This window comes from Mobula birostris, chromosome 2 (genome assembly GCF_030028105.1).
Source record: "Mobula birostris isolate sMobBir1 chromosome 2, sMobBir1.hap1, whole genome shotgun sequence".
NCBI lineage: Eukaryota > Metazoa > Chordata > Chondrichthyes > Myliobatiformes > Myliobatidae > Mobula > Mobula birostris.
This window is the reverse complement of record NC_092371.1, coordinates 65,729,015-65,747,735: the sequence shown is the minus strand read 5'-3', so window position 1 is coordinate 65,747,735 and position 18,721 is coordinate 65,729,015. Positions and strand designations below refer to the sequence as shown.

At 41.3% G+C, this 18,721-nt stretch overlaps 1 protein-coding gene across 1 annotated transcript in view; it reads right to left on the bottom strand.

The window, feature by feature from the left end:
* The window catches only part of LOC140187157 (proto-oncogene tyrosine-protein kinase Src-like), a 223,432-nt gene extending 206,572 nt beyond the window's left edge, over positions 1-16,860 (bottom strand). The window contains exon 1 of the mRNA XM_072242161.1: positions 16,355-16,860. The gene's annotated coding sequence lies outside the window, so the exon portion shown is untranslated. The remainder of the gene's footprint in view (positions 1-16,354) is intronic.
* Positions 16,861-18,721: the final 1,861 nt, after the last annotated feature.

Below are 18,721 nucleotides of genomic sequence, written 5' to 3'. Positions count from 1 at the left end.
AGAAAAGGTCACTGGCTACATTCTACTATCGCTATAGGACTTTAATGTTTCCACGATAAAGAAGTGGGCAGAAAAGATCATTGCAGACACTACCCACCCTGCAAACTGTATTTTCCAAGAGCTTCCTTCTGGAAAACACTTTCAGGCAAAAACTTCACTTCATGCCATCTTGGAACTTCCTTCCTTCCTCCACCCTCCCCCAGCCAGTTAATCTGATCAACCGCTCTAGTTCTAGCCCATAACTGATACTGCACTTTAAACACTGTTATAGTGCTATTTACATTGTAAATACATGCTGGTATTTCAAAGTATGTATACATTATACAACCTTCAGATGTCTCCTAACAGGCAACCATGAAACAAAGAAACCCACAGGAATCCATACAAAAAAATACCGTCAAAAACCCAAAGAGCAAAGAGAAAAAAAAACCCACCATACCCATAAAAATGCAGAAATAAAAATTAAAAGAACCCATATAAAAAACCAAACACCCAATATGCTGAGAAAAAAAGTGAGCAAATAGTGTTCTAAACTGAAATCCGTAAGAGAGTCCCATGGTTGAGCATAATTCAGTGCAGAGCCCAGTAAACCTCGGGGATCTGCGACCTGGACCGACCCTTGCGTCAGGCTCCAACAGCCTGACCTTTTTAATCCGGCCCAGCGCCCAAATCTGCTTCCAAACATTGGGTTCAATCGCCTCAATACTCTCTGGGGCCTGGACCCCACTGCCTCGATTCAGCCTGTGTGTACGCATTTATTCCATATCCATCCCTTACCTCTAACTTTATTTTTCTATAATTCTTTATAATTGATGAATAGTTTTTTGTTGCATGTCAAGCCCTGACCAACGTACCACAGCAAATAAATGTACCGTATATGACAAACAAATGATCCTCATTCTCTCTCACATAAACAAATCCATTTTAGATCTTTTTCTGTATAGCTACACAAAGGGGCAATATACAGTCACCATTTAACCTGCCCACTTGTCTTTGCATTGAAAGAAAATTAAGGGCACCGAGGAAACCCATGCAATCACAGGGAGAACATCCAAACTCTACACTGACAGCACCCAAAGTCAGAAACGAAACAACGTCCCATGGCATGGTGAGACAGCAGCACTAACTGACTTGAACAGATGAGGCTGTTCTAGGGAAGTGACCTATTTGGTGCTTTATCTTCTGTCGGTATAGGAGGATGGTACAGCTATATTTCTTTCGTCTAGATGACAGTTCTAGAGCCAACACTGAAGAGCATATTGTTCATCAGCACATTGTTGCTTGCAAAACTCTACCCAAAAACGGCTCACACAAGCAGCAGCAGAAGCGTCAACACTGAAAAAGAAAGAAAAGTTCTTCTGCAAAGGATGGTGGGGGGGGGGGAGGGGTTTCGATGTTCTATCTTTCATTCTATGGGGTCTCTTGTTTCGTGGATGTCTGTGAAAAGTAAGGATTTCAGGTTGTATATTGTATACATTCTGTTATTAAAGGAGCCCAAAGGAACCTAAAAATGGAATCCCTGGTCTTTATGACAGTAATTGAGAGGATATTCCCTCCTAAGGACAGACACAGACTTCCAATCTGCGCCTTGTAAGGCATGAAAATGCTCGACGCAAGCCTCTCATGGTCTGAGTCGACATTCCCCTTCCCTCCTAAAGCATTTCCAGCAATGATCAGAGACCTTCAACACCCTGGCAAAGAGTTTGAAAAATTTCAGTCAGTGTAGAAGCAGGAATATGATATGATAAATAAACATCCTATATAAAGTAGAAACAATGTATGTACTGTGTAGTATCACTTACTGGAATCAGGAAGACAGCAAGCACACTGATGATGGTGTTTTAGGCTGAGTTGTCGGAGGTTGGAGTGGTGGACACTGGGGTGTCATCTCACCATCATCTGTTTCCATCAGGGCAGGCAGATCATCTTCTTCTATGTCTGCCTGCCTTGATGTCGAAGGTCAACGTTCATCGTCTGCTGTGGCTGATGTGGAAGGCTTGAAAAACGACAGTATGTTTGACTGCTTAGCCTCGCGCATTTTTCTATCATACAGTTCTTTGTAGGCACTCAAACCATCCTGCAAATATGCCCTAAACCTACGTACCCTTTCAAAACTAAAGTCGTACTTTTCTGCAATCATTGTTGTCAATTGCAGCTAGAATCTCACACATTTGCTTCGCGTTCAGTTCCTGAATGACTCCACTTTCGGCCCGTTCGCTACTGCATTTTGTTTCGATTGTTAACCTTTCCTCTTCCAATTGTATCAGCTATTCATCTATCATCAGTTCTTGGTCATGGGATGCCAAAACCTCTTCAACATCATCTTCGTCAACTTCCACAAGCCAAGCTCACTTCATCCTTACTTTGTTCACCACAATCGAAACGCTTAATTATGTCTAGTTTTACGCTAAGTGTAACACCCTTACAAGCTCTTTTAGGCTTTTCCGATACCTTAGAACTCATCTTGCTAACGGATGCTCAAAATAAATTGACATAAAGCATAGATGCTCACAGGCACGTGTTTAAGCAATGCCAGCTAGAATGCAGTTCCGGGGGAGGAGCTTGCCTGCTCAGGGCGCGCACTCCCTTTTTTCGTAACAGTGCAAAAAGCTTCTGTTAGCGAAAACGGGTAACTAATGTAGGTCTTTCGTAACAGTGAGGTGGTGTAAAGCGAACGTTCGAAAAGTGGGGGATACCTGTATATATTTGAGGAATATATAATCCCACTTCTCCCAACGTCTTTACCCCCTCAGGAGATGAAAGAAATTTTGGCTTGTTTCCACTGACCCTTACCCAATTTTTAATCAATGCACTGTAGAAAACATCCTAATCAGTGTTGTGATCTTTATACGTACTGTGGGTTACTCATAAAGACACATATTCTGAAAGAACATAACTAGAACTTTTATTTAACAACAAACAGCAAGAACGTTTAACATACAAGCTTCTCAATCATTGTCTGTTCTGCTCATGCTCCAAACTCTGTCACATGACACATGATATCACCACACCTTCCTTTCCTTAAAAACAATTAGCAACATTAATCAAAACAAATGCATAATTTAACATGTCTCTATCAGTCTCACTGGGGGTTTATGAGCATGAGTAGACTTTCTAAGTGGTTCACGCAGTTCTTGTGTTTCATTGTTATTTTCATGTTTTGTCTGGTCTGCATCAGTTAATGGAAACTCTGAAGTTGGCTCTTTCTTGAGGTCTTTGCATTTTCTTCTTAACCCTGCTCCTTTTTCTGTCTGGACCATGTATGATCTGGGTTGTACTTCTTCAATTACTGTAGCTTTCTGTGTCCATGTGTTCATTTTGTCTTGTAGCCTTGCTGCAGTTGCAACAAACGTCTCCTTAGATGTCAATTCACGTTCCACTGCTTCCTATACTGTGCCCATTGTGAGTGTTCTTGCTCAAGACGGTGATGAAACTGAATCTCATACTCTCTCACTGTCTCTTTCATTATCACTTGCATTGAAGCGAACTCCTACTGCCGTTGCTTTTTCACTTGTTTTATTTTCTTTCTACTTCTGCAACAGCGTGAAAAATGATTACTCTTACTACAGTTGTTGCACAGTTTCCAATACGCTGGACACATTTTAGGTTGGTGCTGCCACCCACAGCGATCACAAAGTTTTTTTCTTCTTTCAAACGACGTCTTGCTCTCTATTGATTTCAGTCGCTTCATTATTTTTTCTAACATGTTCACTGTTATTCACAGCTGCAGTTCTCAATAAAAAGCTCTTTAGCCTGTGACTTTATGGTTTCCGAAGCTTTGCAGAGAATCAAAGCGTTTTCCAAATTTACGTCTGGTTCTCTTAAGAGTCTTTCTCTCAGAGAATTATCCAGAATGCCGCAAACAATTCTGTCTTTAACGAGAGAGTCCTTCAGCTCTGCAAACTCGCATGTTTTACTGTGGTTTCTCCATTCCATAACAAATTGATCAATCATTTGACCAGCTTTCTGCCTGCATGTAAAGAATTTATATCTCTCATATGTCACGTTGCACTTCAGTATACAAAACGCTTCAAACTTGTCGATTTTTACTTTTAGCCTAAATCAACCAAAAAGACACGTACGTTCGAATGCTGTTCATAGACTTCAGTTCAGCATTCAACACAATCATTCCTCAGAAACTGATTGGAAAGCTGAGTTTACTGGGCCTGAACACCTCCCTCTGCAACTGGATCTTAGACTTCCTGACGAGGAAACCTCAGTCAGTCCGGATTGGAAGCAGCATCTCCAACACCATCACACTGAGCACAGGGGCCCCCCAGGGCTATGTGCTCAGTCCACTGCTGTTCACTCTGCTGACCCACGACTGTACTGCAACACACAGCTCGAACCACGTCATCAAGTTCGCCAATGACACGACCGTGGTGGGTCCCATCAGCAAGAACGATGAGTCAGCATACAGAGAGGAGGTGCAGCGGCGAACGGACTGGTGTTGAGCTAACACCCTGTCTCTGAATGTGAACAAAAGAGATAGTTGTTGACTTCAGGAGGACACGGGGCGACCACTCTCTGCTGAACATTGACGACTCCTCCATAGAGATCTTTAAGAACACCAAATTTCTTGGTATTCACCTGGCGGAGAATCTCACCCGGTCCCTCAACACCAGCTCCATAGTCAAGAAAGCCCAGCAGCGTCTCTACTTTCTGCAAAGGCTGAGAAAAGTTCATCTCCCACCCCCCATCCTCACCACATTCTACAGAGGTTATATTGAGAGCATCCTGAGCAGCTGCATCACTGCCTGGTTTGGAAATTGCACCATCTTGGATCGCAAGACCCTGCAGTGGATAGTGAGGTCAGCTGAGAAGATCATCGAGGTCTCTCTTCCTGCCATTACAGACATTTACACCACACACTGCATCCGTAAAGCAATCAGCATTATGAAGGACGCCACGCACCCCTCATACAAACTCTTCTCCCTCCTGCCATCTGGCAAAAGGCACCGAAGCATTCAGGCTCTCACGACCAGACTATGTAACAGTTTCTTCCCCCAAGCCATCAGACTCCTCAATACCCAGAACCTGGACTGACAGTAACCTGTGCCCATTGTCTTGTTTATTATTTATTGTAATGCCCGCACTGTTTTGTGCACTTTATGCAGTCCTGGGTAGGTCTGTAGTCTGGTGTAGTTTTCGTGTTGTTTTACGCAGTTCAGTGTAGTATTTGTATTGTTTCATGTCGCACCATGGTCCTGAAAAACATTGCCTTGTTTTTATTGTGTACTGTACCAGCAGTTATGGCCAAAATGACAATAAAAAGTAACTGGACTTGACTAGGTTCAAATTATCTCCATTTTCAAAAGTAAAATAGTTATATACCTCAGTTGCATCATCCCTTATTACGTGAAGTAGAGTTGCAGCTTTCGTTTTCTCCATTTTATTATCTGCTCCGATCGCCGATAAATAAATTTCAAAACGCTATTTAAGTCTTTTCCAGTTTTGAGCTACGTTTCCAGTCAGCTGAAGCGTTGATGGGGGTTGCAAAATTTCCATTTTTAAAGCTGTTAACAAACAACAAAAAAAGTTTGCGCTCTTTTTTCCCCGATTATCTTCGCTTCTCCCGTGTTAACGAAACGAATTATTCTTCCAGACCGACTTCTGACACCAAGTTGTGTTCATTATACGTACAGTGGGTTACTCATAAAGACACATATTCTGGAAGAACATAACTAGAACTTTTATTTAACAGCAAACAGCAACCATGTCTGACATACAGGCTTCTCGATCATTCTGTCAGTTCTGCGCATGCTCCAAACTCTGTCCTGTGACACACAATATCGCCACAATCAGATGATTCACAGTTTGGTACAGCAGCTGTTCTGCTAATGACCAGGCAAAATGACAAGGAGTCAAGGATACTAATCAACACATCACAGAAACCAGCCTCCCATTCATGGACTCTCTCTGCAATACTCACTGCCTTGGTAAGGCAGCCAGCACAATCAAAGACCCCACCCACGCCGGGCATTCGTTCTTCCCCCTCCCATTAGGCAGAAGATTAGAAGCCAGAATAAAGGTATCACCAACCTCAAGGACAATTTATATCCCGCTTTTGTAAGACAATTGAGCAGTTCCAAGCACAATAAGAACGGACTCTTACCCTCACATTCTACCTCATTATGATCTTGTACCTTATTGTTGACCTGCGCTATACTTTCTCTGTAATCTAAATCTAATTAGTGATCATAGGTTATGATACCACGACTCTGGGAAACATACATAGGCAGAGTGCAGCAAGTGTTGCATGAAAAAGGATCTAGTGCTTTACATTAAACTATTGCAACAGAGTATAGCAACACCCAGAAACTAGTCAAGCTTGAAAGATCTAGTCAAGCTTGAAAGATCTAACCATGTGATACAGAGCAGCAAAAGAAAGACTATTTTAGTCTCGGAGCATATAATTCTAATGTAGGGGATTACTTTCAATGGATGAATGAATTATTAAAGTGACAAGAAATTATGACAAATCAGGCATATTGCTCCTTTGGTTCACGGAATATAAAACATAGAGCAGTAAGGATAGGAATGGGCCTTTTAGCCCATTTTCTTTGTAACACTTTATTCTGCATTCTTATTATTGTTTTACTGTGTATTAACTCAACGTTCTGTTGAAATGAACTGATTTATATGCATGTTCTCCCCCCCCCCCCCACTATATGATGGTACACGTGACAATAATAAGCCAAATTACCATGTTGAGCCTTTACCCTGCGTGGATGGAGAGCCAACCTGGCACAGAGCTCCACTTCAGGGCTCCACAATTCCTCCGGCTTCCGAAGTCCTGAGCCTGTGCAGCAACTTGATGCAGAAAGAACTGGTAAGGATATAAGTTGAGGTTGATTTCTGCCCTTACATGTCCTTAGGCCATCCAATACTTACTGTTGTTATGTAGGTAAACACAGCAGCTATTTTGGCACTGAGCATACTAGCAGACAGATGTTGCAATGCAAGTTTCTGCAGTTTAAGACCTGCACTCAACACAATCATTTTTGAATCACTAGATGCTTTCAAAACAAATGACAAAATCTATGTCAACTATCTTGACCTGCAAAAAAAAAATCATATTAGTGATTCCAGGTTATGAAACCATAGCTCCGGGAAACAAATATAGGCAGAGAGCAGCAAGGTTATTAAACCATTGCATGTTTTGTATAGCAACACCCAGAAACCAGTCAAGCAAGAAAGATCTAACTACGTGATACAGAAGTACAGTGTCTATTTTAGTCTCGGAGCAAAAAACTCTAATATAACTGCTTTCAATGGATGAGTGAATTACTGAAGTGACGAGAAATGATGACAAAAAGACAGACACATTGCTGCTTTGGTTCATAGAACATAAAACATAGAGCAGGTCAGCAGTCCACAATTCTGTGCCAGACTAATTAACCTAGAAAGTAATTGTCTAATTATTCAATGGGGCTTTACTTTAAGATTGCTTACACCTGCAACCTTCTACAGATGTACACCGGAAAGCATTCTGACCGGATGCATCACAGCCTGGTATGTAGCCTCCAGTGCGCAAGATCGCAAGCGGCCTCGGAGAACTGTAGAGTTCGCCTCAAGGAGGTGCCCTCCATCATCAAAGACACTCACCATCTGGGACATGCCCTCTTCACCTTTCTACCAACTAGGAAGAGACACAGGAGCCAGAAGACCCACACTCAGTATTTTAGGAGCAACTTCTTCCCCACCCCATCAGATTTCTGAATGGTCCACGCACCATATAAACTACCTCATGATTCATCTTGTCCATCATTTACTTTTGTAACTTCAAGTGATTTTATGTTCTGCACCATACTCCTGCCGCAAAACAACAAACTTCACAAAAACATCAGTGATAATAAAGCTGATTCTGATACTTGCAAATTATTCTTAAGCAGTTCAATTAATGACTGCCTAAAACATCTCAGTGAAGTCACCAAGCTCCATCCAGGAACCGGAACTTTTCCAAAACTCCTATTGGTATGAGTTTAACTAATGCTATAGATATGTGAATACATTCAGGGAAGTATCATTTTATCAATTACTTTCTCAACAAAAGCACTCCCTCAGTGCCACACCAAGCAACTAGATTTCAGCTTGAAATCTGATCATTTCCAGAACCCGGTAGTGGATTCAAAAGATGCCTAACTGTGGGAGGAAAGTTTTGCCTTTACTTAATGCTGGAGGATTTGTGATCAGTGGTAAAGGAATGGTGTCATAGCGACCTGAAAGTTTTTGTGGCAGCTTTTGTATATCAGCTTTTCCCATTTAAGGTCCTATTCAGAGTGTGATCATCTGCAGGGGTTCTGTTAAAAAGTTAAAGCTCTGTCCTGAGCCTTACAGGCTCATCAGGCTGGTGCTTATGCCGGTTTCCATGGCATGAAGCAACTGAGAGTACGAGATTCCCCCCGGATAGGACGCCAGTCTATCGTGAGGTTAACCCCCAGCATTTGCCAGTGCCCATTTTCAGCTGGGTGGACTGCAGCTGGTTAAGTGCCTTGCTCAAAGACACAACATGCTGCCTTGGCTGAGACTTGAACCCACAACCTTCAAACCGTGAGCCCAATGCCCTAACCACCTGGCCACACCCCACACTCAATTTGAAGGTACCCCCCCAAAATCATTTAACATTTTAATATGTGAAAAGCAAAATACAGATGGAAAGATGGGATTAAGAGAGAAGTATAAAAAGATTTACAAAATCTTCAAAAATTAAAATCTGAATGATGGAGATACCGCAGCTGAAGAAAGGCCAGAGAGGTTGTCAGGCAGCAATTCATAGACAATACTCTCCTTCAGGTACTTCCATGGCTGGCTTGATTGTCAAGCGTCTTCCAGGACACCTGCGCATTTAACAGATTGGTCACACTGTCTAAAGAGTTCATTACAACTGAACAGAAGCTCTTCCTGGCACATTTGGAGTGCAAGTACCACAACTATACGCAATTTTTCATCTCCCAGCAAGGGACAACGTGTGAAGGATGAGTGCAATATACACAGCAACTTCTTGATTTCAAAGTTAACTGGGCATATGCTGTAAACTTACTCCTCAATAAAAGTAATGCTGAAGGACACATGGAGATGGTTAATGTAAAATCCAGATTTAACTTTCTGCCTGTGATTAACAGCCAACATGAACTTTGCTATGGAATTATTCCATGCCCCCTCACAAAATAAATGTAATGATGAGGCAATTGCTGATCAGACTTGTTCGTGAATTCCAGCACTAACATATCTTGACAAGAATCAGAAAATGGAAAACAGAAATTAATATTCAACTACTTAAAACAGGGGTTCCAACCTTTCTCATTCCATGGAGCCTTACCATTAACTAAGGGGTCCGTGAACCCTAGGTTGGGAACACCTGGCTTAAAATATATCTGAGTTATTATCAGCTCAATGCAACAACATAACTTTAAATTATTTTTAAAATATATTAAGAATTGGCTTTAACTTTAACCAATGCATTTCCTACTAACAAGATATGGGAAGCCATTTCACACTTTCAAATACCATGTTGGTTTATTTAATAATTTGTCATGTCATGACTAAAATACAAATATAGGTTTGTAACTTGAGTTAAAAACATTCAAAGTAATTGTAATTGCTGAGTTTTCTAATAAAGTGGAAACAGCACATCGTGTTTTACCAAGTGTCAACAGCTGACAGATGTTTAGTATCATTGCTAAATGGAAATTCATGATTAATCATCTTTCGAATCTTTAGTACACCAAAACTTCGGTAAACAGCAACTTGGGATTATATCTCCATCTAAGCAAACATGCTATACTCAAACACAAAGTCACATCATACTATTGCTGGGTATCAAAGTTGAAAATATGAGAACCAACATGGAAGTTTTTGTGGAGTGAAATTAATATAGCAAGTGAAATATTTCTGGCATTGTTATCTCTCATCAAATAATACGACTGATGGCTGTGCCATCTGGGCTCACTGCACTGGAATGACCTCCACAGATTATCCTCTCTTTTAAAACCACTACTTCCCAAGCCAAGCTTTTGGATACCCTGTCATATAACTTGCTCAGTTTCTGTCAGATTACTCTTCCGTGAAGTGTTTTATATTGTTTTACTGAACGGTACTATCACTTTATAAAGATGATATTTGTAATACTATTAAATACACAGCTGCTATTTTCTCCACAAGATAAAGATTTATTTATCCTGAAGGAAATTACTGTTGCAAGGTTGTTCAGTCAGAAATATGTACCTTAAGATAAAAATTATAAGCATTGAGGTATGGAAAAATACAAAGTGTACATTAAAAAGTAATACTGCAAAATACAGATGTGCAATGAAACCATATGCTTATATGCTTAAGGAGGAGGAGTTGTAGCATCTTATAGCCACAAGGAGAAAGGATGTCCTGTGGAGTTCAGTGGTGCATCTCAGATGAATCAGTCTGTTTCAACTGGTGAATGCTTCAACTGTTGTTCTTCCCCTTCCTAAATGTCACTGAATAAAGTTGCATTTATGCCTTAATCATTCGGACGCTTCGGTAACACTTGCAATCTTGTTAATTTCATTAATGCCCTTTACCCTTCGAACGTCTTTAATAATGCACAAAAATCCAGAAATTTGCATCAAGATGTTAAGTGGACACAGTGCTCTGTGAAGCATCGAAGATATTAATCTGAGTACTGTACTAATACTGTATTGTGTAGCAAAGTGCACTACAATGTGATTACTATGATGCAAAGATGTGGATGCTAATGCCAAATCAAGGCTACAATGTTTTTGTCCAGTCTTCTTGATGAAATTATTTTATAAACTCCAAATTCAAATACAACTTCTGAACTTCATTGCTCCAACTTTAAGAAAATATGAAGAAAATTTGGGTAATAACCTGCTTATGGCATTTTTAAACTCTAATATCAAATTCTATTCAAAAAAAATGACAACTTTAACCAAGCTCTTTAAATAAAAGATCCAGCAAGTATTTTGCATTATCTGGTAAAGGTCTAGGGGTCAGAGCAAATTTCCAAGTGCTCCATCACAACTTTATTCTTTAATTTTAAAGTAAATACTTCCCTTTCTACATTAATCTCCTCAAGTTTTCTATATATTTTTACTGATATTAGAATGAAATTAAAATAAAGCCAAAGCTTTGATACGAACATGCAGTACTAAAACACAGATTTCTAAATAATCTTCTGACTGTAGAGAAAGCCGTGTTCTAGCACACAAACTATCTGCCCTATTAGTCATCACCTGACCCATTCATGAAAGAGCATGAAGTTCCCATATTGGCCTCATTAACCACTTCAGGACCCACAAAACCAAAGTGGAAGCAACTTTGATCACTTGGTGCTGCCTAAGTAGAAGAAACTCTGTAAAATAAAGGAATTCACCTTTCAGGATCTAAATAAACAGCTTCACCAGCTCTATTTACGTAGCAAGAATTTGATGGGCTTCAGAAATAGGTTACTTAAAATATATATAAGCACAAATTATACCAGCAAAACAGATTTATTGGTTAATTCAGAAAATGTCTTCATCATTTAACCATTCAAGAGATCTCAGCTTGGTTCAATTAGCAAATTAAGGAAATTAGTGGAAGGAATCTGGTTACCAAACCTGTATCCTCACATTAAAAGTGAAAAATCATCTCAACACTTCTAAAATTAATAAAATTAGAATAAGCTGTATATCATAATTTTATTAAAATTGTATTTTCTTCCTCAGCCACAACCCCCATGCCCTATTGCAGGTGTTCTGGATAGGAAGAGTCCAGGATGATCAATTCAAAACCACACATTTTAAAGTTATTTTTTATAATCTATCAAAATGTCATAGAAATCATTCCCTTGATAAACTGCTCCGAATACAAATCAGAACATACATCCTTTCATTAATTTGTGCTACGTGGAATCCATGACACAGATACAAACTATTCAGCTCATCTACAAACGTGAGCAAAGATTTCAATTCATTAGTAAAAGTACGGTTCAAACTTATTTTGTGTAGAAGGGATCTGAATCATAGCATTGGTACAGCACAGAACAGGGCCATTCAGCCCATAAAGCCAATTCTGGCTTCATAGAAGTTCCATTCTCCCCAATACCCCACAGTTATTTCTCTCAAATGCCTATTTAATTCCCTTTCGAAAGCATATATTCTATCACACATCCCAGAACTGAAGGCCGCATATAATTAGTCTCCATTTAAAGAAATCCTGTATCCTCCATTGTATCTTTTGCCCAGATTTTGAACCTGGTTCTTGAACTATCCAACAATGGAAACAACCTTCTACTTACTTCACCTGAACTACTTGCGAGCTTGTACACCATCATCAAATCTCCTCTTGAGCACCTTTGTCTGAGTACCAACCCAACTTCTCCAATCTGCCCTGTCTGATATGTTGGCTGTGGAGATTATAGATGCACAATGTTGATACCAATGCACAAATATACGTTTATCAGTACTGATTCCACTGTTAAACTCTCACTTGCTTTTAATATAATTAATGGCTGGGAATGTTGGAATAAGGTCTGACAACTGAGTTGGGAACAGGCTGTTGGGAGCTAATTCAGTTTACAACAACTATGCTGAGTAGAGGTACTTTTGAAGAGCTCTAAACGTCCATTACAAAGGCAGGCAAGTTTCTATGCCTTTTCCATTTACTTGAGCCCCTCATGCCCACTCTATCATTCAATAAGCTTGTGGCTAATCTTTTACCTGTCTCTTTCCTGTACCAAATACATATTTATTGATTCCTCTAATACTCAAAAATCTACTGATTGCTGCCTTGAATGTACTGTGACAAAGTTTCTACAGCCTCATGAATAGAGAATTTCAAAGATTAATCATCCACAGGATGAAGCGGCTTTGACTCTCAGCTCTGTATCGCTTGCGCTTTGTTTAGAATATCATAACCTGTACACCAGCGTAAAGGAGAATGAAATAACTGTTACTTCAAATCTGACGCAGCAAAAACAAGACAATGAACACAGTAACCAAAAAGCATAACATAAATAAGATGGATTATATACATAAATTGATTGTATGTCCATAAAGTGACACTAGGCACAGTGAGAGGGGCAGAAGGAAGGAAACTATAGGCCAGTTAGTCTGACCTCAGTGGTTGGGAAGATGTTGCAGTCGATTATTAAGGATGAGATCTCAGAGTACTTGAAGGAACATGATAAAATAGGCCATAGTCAGCATGGTTTCCTCAAGGGAAGATCTTGCCTGACAAATCAGTTGGAATTCTTTGAAGAAATAATAAGCAGGATAGACAAAGGAGAATTGGTTGACGTGTGCTTGAATTGTCACAAGGTCTTTTACAAGGGGCCACACATAAGGCTGCTTAATAAGCTACAAGTCCATTGGTATTACAGGAAAGATTTTAGCATGGATAAAGCAATGGCTGATTGGCAGGAGGCAGAGTGAGAATAAAGGGAGCCTTCTCTGGCTGGCTGCCGGTGACTAGTGGTGTTCCACTGGGCTCTGTGTTGGAACAGATTCTTTTTACATTATTTGTCAATGATTTGGATGATGGATTGATGGCTTTGTTGTAAAGTTTGCCGACGATATGAAGATAGGTGGAGGTGCAAAGGGGCTTGGGAGTCCTTGTGCAGTATTCCCTCAAGGTTAATTTTCAGGCCGAGTCTGTGGTGAAGATGGCATATGCAACGTTAGCATTCATTTCAAAAGGACCAGAATATAAAAGCAAGGATGTAATGTTGAGATTTTATAGAGCACTGGTGAGGCCTTACTTGGGGTATTGTGAGCAGCTTATCATCTTAGAAAGGATGTGCTGAAACTGGTCAGGGTTCAAAGGAGATTCACAAAAATGATTCCAGGATTGAATGGCTTGTCATATGAAGAGTGTTTGATGGCTGTGGGCCTGTGCTCACTGGAATTCAGAAGAATAAGGGGTGATCTCATTGAAACCTATCGAATGGTGATAGGCCTTGATAGAGTGGATGTGGAAAGGATGCTTCCTATGGTGGGAAAGTCTAAGACCAGAGGACACAGACTCAGAATAGACAATAGGTGCAGGAGTAGGCCATTCAGCCCCTCGAGCCAGCACCACCATTCACTGTGATCATGGCTGATCATCCACAATCAGTACCCTTTTCCTGCCTTCTCCCCATATCCCTTCACTCCGCTATCTTTAAGAGCTCTATCTAACTCTTTTTTGAAAGAATCCAGAGACCATTCTACAGAACCACAAGAATAGAAGGACGTCCTTTTAGAAAGGAGGTGAGGAGGAATTTCTTTAGTCAGAGAGTGGTGAATCTGTGGAATTGATTGTTCAGGGCATGAAGGAATATGGGGAGAAGGCAAGAGATTGGGACTGAGAGGAAAATTGGATCAGCCATGATAAAATGGCAGAGCCTACCCAAAGGTCCAAATGGCCTAATTCTGTTCCTATATCTTATGCTCTAACTGTTTTTGAGTTGTGATAGTGATCCCAGTTCAAAACAGTCAGGCCAGGAAAATGATTGACCCTTCATCTAAACTCCTCACAAGAAGTTTGTATGTTTCAGGGTGATAACCTCTCAATTGTGTATCACAGTTTTTCTTAGTTGGGGAGGGGGGAGTCAACGCAATGAAATAAAATTCACCAGAAATGTAAGTCACTGGTACTACATGTTCCTCATTTGGAATGAGTTAAATTCATTAACTTCTCTTCTGCTTCAACCCACACCTCTCATTTTTGAATAAAAATGTATTTTAACAGGTAAAACTACACAAATCAGGAACTGGCAACTCAACAAGAAAGAAGTTTAACTTCCCCATTGCTTCAGCCCACATCTCTCATTTTTTTTGCCATGTAAAAGTACCCAGTGATCAGAAACTGACAAGTTATAGAGAAATGAGAAGATTCCACTTTTCATTTTAAGAAGTGTGCAGCTTTTGATCATATTTATTCATGGAATATACCCAACATCTGAGTAAGAACCAGAGATGGTTCAGCTGTACAAATACCAAGAGATTGCTGATAATCAAAACCCAGTATTTTGGACTTTGAGCACCCAGATATGCAAATAGAGCAAATCAGCCAATAAACTCCAAGGTTCTGAAGAAGGTTGTTCCATCTGAAACATTACTTTGAACTTTAATCGCTTCTATTTTCCTAGATGCTGTCTGGCCTGCTGAGTGTTTCCAACACGTTCTGTTGATATGCAAAATTCTGAGAAAACCATTTTGCAGAACCGTGGGTCATCCGATAGAAAAAGCACCCACAGTGCGCACAAGTTTCTTTGTTCCACTAAAAAAAGATCATCTGGAAATGTTGACGATAAAACATATTATTCAACGCTTCGCAGATATTCCCCCAGACTGAAAACACACAAACACGCACGTACACGAACACGCACGACGGTGTAGACAATCGGCCGGTCATCTTCAACTAATGGGATTCACTTCACTCTGCCGAGGGATTATTTGGGTGTCTGGCATCACGGGATGATGAGCTGCGGTTTAGTGGGCATCCGACACGTATTTACTCATTGCGATTTTTTTTGCGGTACTTAAGCATAAATCAAGTGCAAATGAACACGCTGCGTTTATCCTTCACCCTATGTACACCGGGCACAGCCCGTTGTGCTGGAATACTGGGAGTGCCTGGCGAGATACGTCACGCCCTGGATGGTGCAAATGTGTATCACCAACATAAATAAAAAGATCATTAAACGCGCTCATACTGAATAATTACATCGATTTGCCCATTTCTCCCGGCTATGGAGCGCGCCTGTACGTGCGAATGTGCGCCTCAGTTATCAATACAATATTATAAGATTACAAGTAGGCAGTGCCGAAGTCCTATTATACCCCACGTTGTAAATCTATTTCCATTATCACCCTGTTAAAAAGATAAATTAGGCAAGACTGCGAAAGTTTGGGGACAGTTCCAGACCAAGATCTGGATATTGTAGCACCAGTGAAATTAACGGTAAAGGCACGGTCATCTGGAGTGAGCTAAATCGGCGGACTTCTTTCTAGCAGTCAATGAATAAAGGAGGAAGCCTTTAAAAAGAGGAGGGGGGAGTCGGACCGTCCTTCCCCCCCGCCCCCGTGATCAATGGAACCGCATTCCGATGCAGCCAAAATGAAAGAAACGCACCAAACTTTACAGCAACACCACACATCGAGAAAATATTTCGCGCTGCGGGGATCAGAGCAGATTAGACAGCGAAAGGGTAACTGGAAGCAGGGGTCTACGGCTCAGCTGCGGGGACTGGTGCGTGTCGATCAGACATTCATTCAGATCCAGAGAGTGAGCGGGGTTCTGGGGAAATCCGATCTGTGTCTATGGGTCCGCCGCCGGAGGGTGTGATTGGCTGCCTTTCAAGGGCTGATCAATTTTACCACAATAGGTCACTTACCTTCGCCTCTCTTCCCCCAAAGCTGCTCCTGACACGTGTCTCCTCTGCCAGCCGCTGACTGAAACGGTCATTGAAACGCCAAGTTAATGTAGGTTCACAGCCCAGACGCTATGCCCGCGCTGGAGGGGGCTAGACCTCGTTCCCAAACGGCAGCAGCCGAATAGTACGAACCTCCTTCCAATCCCAACTGATGTCTGAAAAGGACCGCCGCCCCGATTCACGCCGCGATCCGCACTTTTAATTATTCATTCTTCCTCAAGCGGATAAACGCCGAATCTGTGCAAAGACATGCCACTTCACCTGGAAACTACTCTTCTTGCGGCTCAGCAGAGTGCTAGTCTGTTAAAGCCGCGGGAGGGGCGGTGCAATAATTGCCGAGTCTTGCTCCGGAAACGCTTCACAGCAGAAACCACCTTTTTGATCCTCGAAATTAAAGCAAACAGCTCCACTCGTGGTTGAGACGGAATCCACTAGAATTTGGGACGTGGTGTAGCGTCATGACTTTAAGCCAAAGCACGGAGACAGTGTATCATCTGTTTTCTTTGTGTTGCTGTCTGATTCATTCCTTCTGCTACCACTCTTCGGTCATCGTCCCTTGGTTACCTCCTGTCCGTTTGCGCCCCTTCTCAGTCGTACGTTCTCCTTTCTAATTTTCCCCAGCTTTCTTTGCCCCATTTCTCCATTATTCATCTTTTTTTTTAATTGATCCATTACTTCGTGATCGATTTACTCATTACAGCCCCGGCAGGTTTGCAATCACGAGAATAGTATTTATGAAAAGGTAGGTGGAGCCTTCCACGGCTAATATCACATACCTCAGTTCCTACTTGGAAGAAGTGATTAGTGTGATGGAATGCCACAAGAACCACCTCCCCTCCATTGACTCGGGAAGGCTGTCAACATAATTAAGAACCACTCCCACCCTTCTTTCTTCTCTCCTATCCCATCAAACAAAAGATTCAAAAGCCTGAAGCGTTCCTAATAAACTGTCCATTCAGCATAAGTCACTAGTGAGGCTGCACTTGGAGTTAGGTGACAGGACACTGAGTTTCGGAGTTGGCACATTATGTTCAACGGTTCAGTTTATTATCAGGTAAAGTATACAGTGTACAATCTGAAATCCTTACGCTTCACTGGCATCCACCAAACAGCAGAAAAACCCCGAAGAATGAATGACAGAAAACGTTAGAACCCCAAAGCCCCCCCCCATGCACAAGCAGAAGCAAAAGCATCGACTCTCCCACCCTCCACCCACTCGTTTCAGCAAAAGTATCAATCCCCACTGTTGCAGTTGAATAGTTCTGACGAAGGGTTCTGGCCTGAAATGTTGACTGATCGCTTCCACGGATGCTGCCCGACCTGCTGAGTTCCTCCAGCGTGTTGTGAGTGTTGCCGTTGAATAAGTAGTTGGAGAGACTGCACTTGGAGTACTGATTACAGATTTGGTCACCCTGTTATAGAAAAGTTGTGGTTAAACTGGAAAGAATTCAGATATGATTTATGATGGTGTACCAGAACTAGAATTATTGGGACCACGTCTTTATTGCTTAGCATTTAGGAGAATGAGTGGCGCCTTATAGCAATGTTTAAGTAAGGTTGATGGTAACAACACACGCAAAATACTGGAGGAGTTCGACAGGTCAGGAAGCATCCATGGAACTGAACAACCAGTACACATAACAATCTACACAATCTACAATCTATATTTCCATGGATGCTGCCTGACCTGCTGAGTTCCTCCTGCATTTTGTGTATGTTGCTTTGGATGTCCAGCATCTGCAGAATTTCTTGTGTTTATGATGGCAACAATCTTTTCCCCAAGTGCAGGAGCCATGCATCTAGTCTCTCTCTGCATTGTATTCTGTGTTGCACCTTTACTATGTTTACTGTGCTAACCAGTCACGAGTGGGGGCATGGTAACAGCAAAGGGAATAAGTTACATATTTGTGCTTTGTTCGAGGCAGTTGCAGCTGGGGGCGGAGGGGTGTCATATCTTTTGTTGTCCACTCAATTTCAATTAGTTACACTTAAGTACTCTTAAGTTTCATCACTTCAAGATTGTATGTTTGCTAGTTGCTAATAAAGGATCGAATACATATCTTCGACTTTTGGAACAATCATTGGAGCTAAGGGTGTGTCATACAAGTATTACAAATCTGTGGGGTCGCCAGCAGCGGCAATTGGTTTGATTAGAATTGGCTGCTACACCAAGGTAAGAGAGATCAAAACTAGGGGCATAGATTTAGATTGAGAGTGGAAAGATTTAAAAGGGGTCTCGGGCAACTTTTTCATACAGAGTGTGGTGAGTATGTGGAATGAGCTGCCAGTGAAAGTGGTTGAGCTGGGTACAGTAGTATAATTTAATAA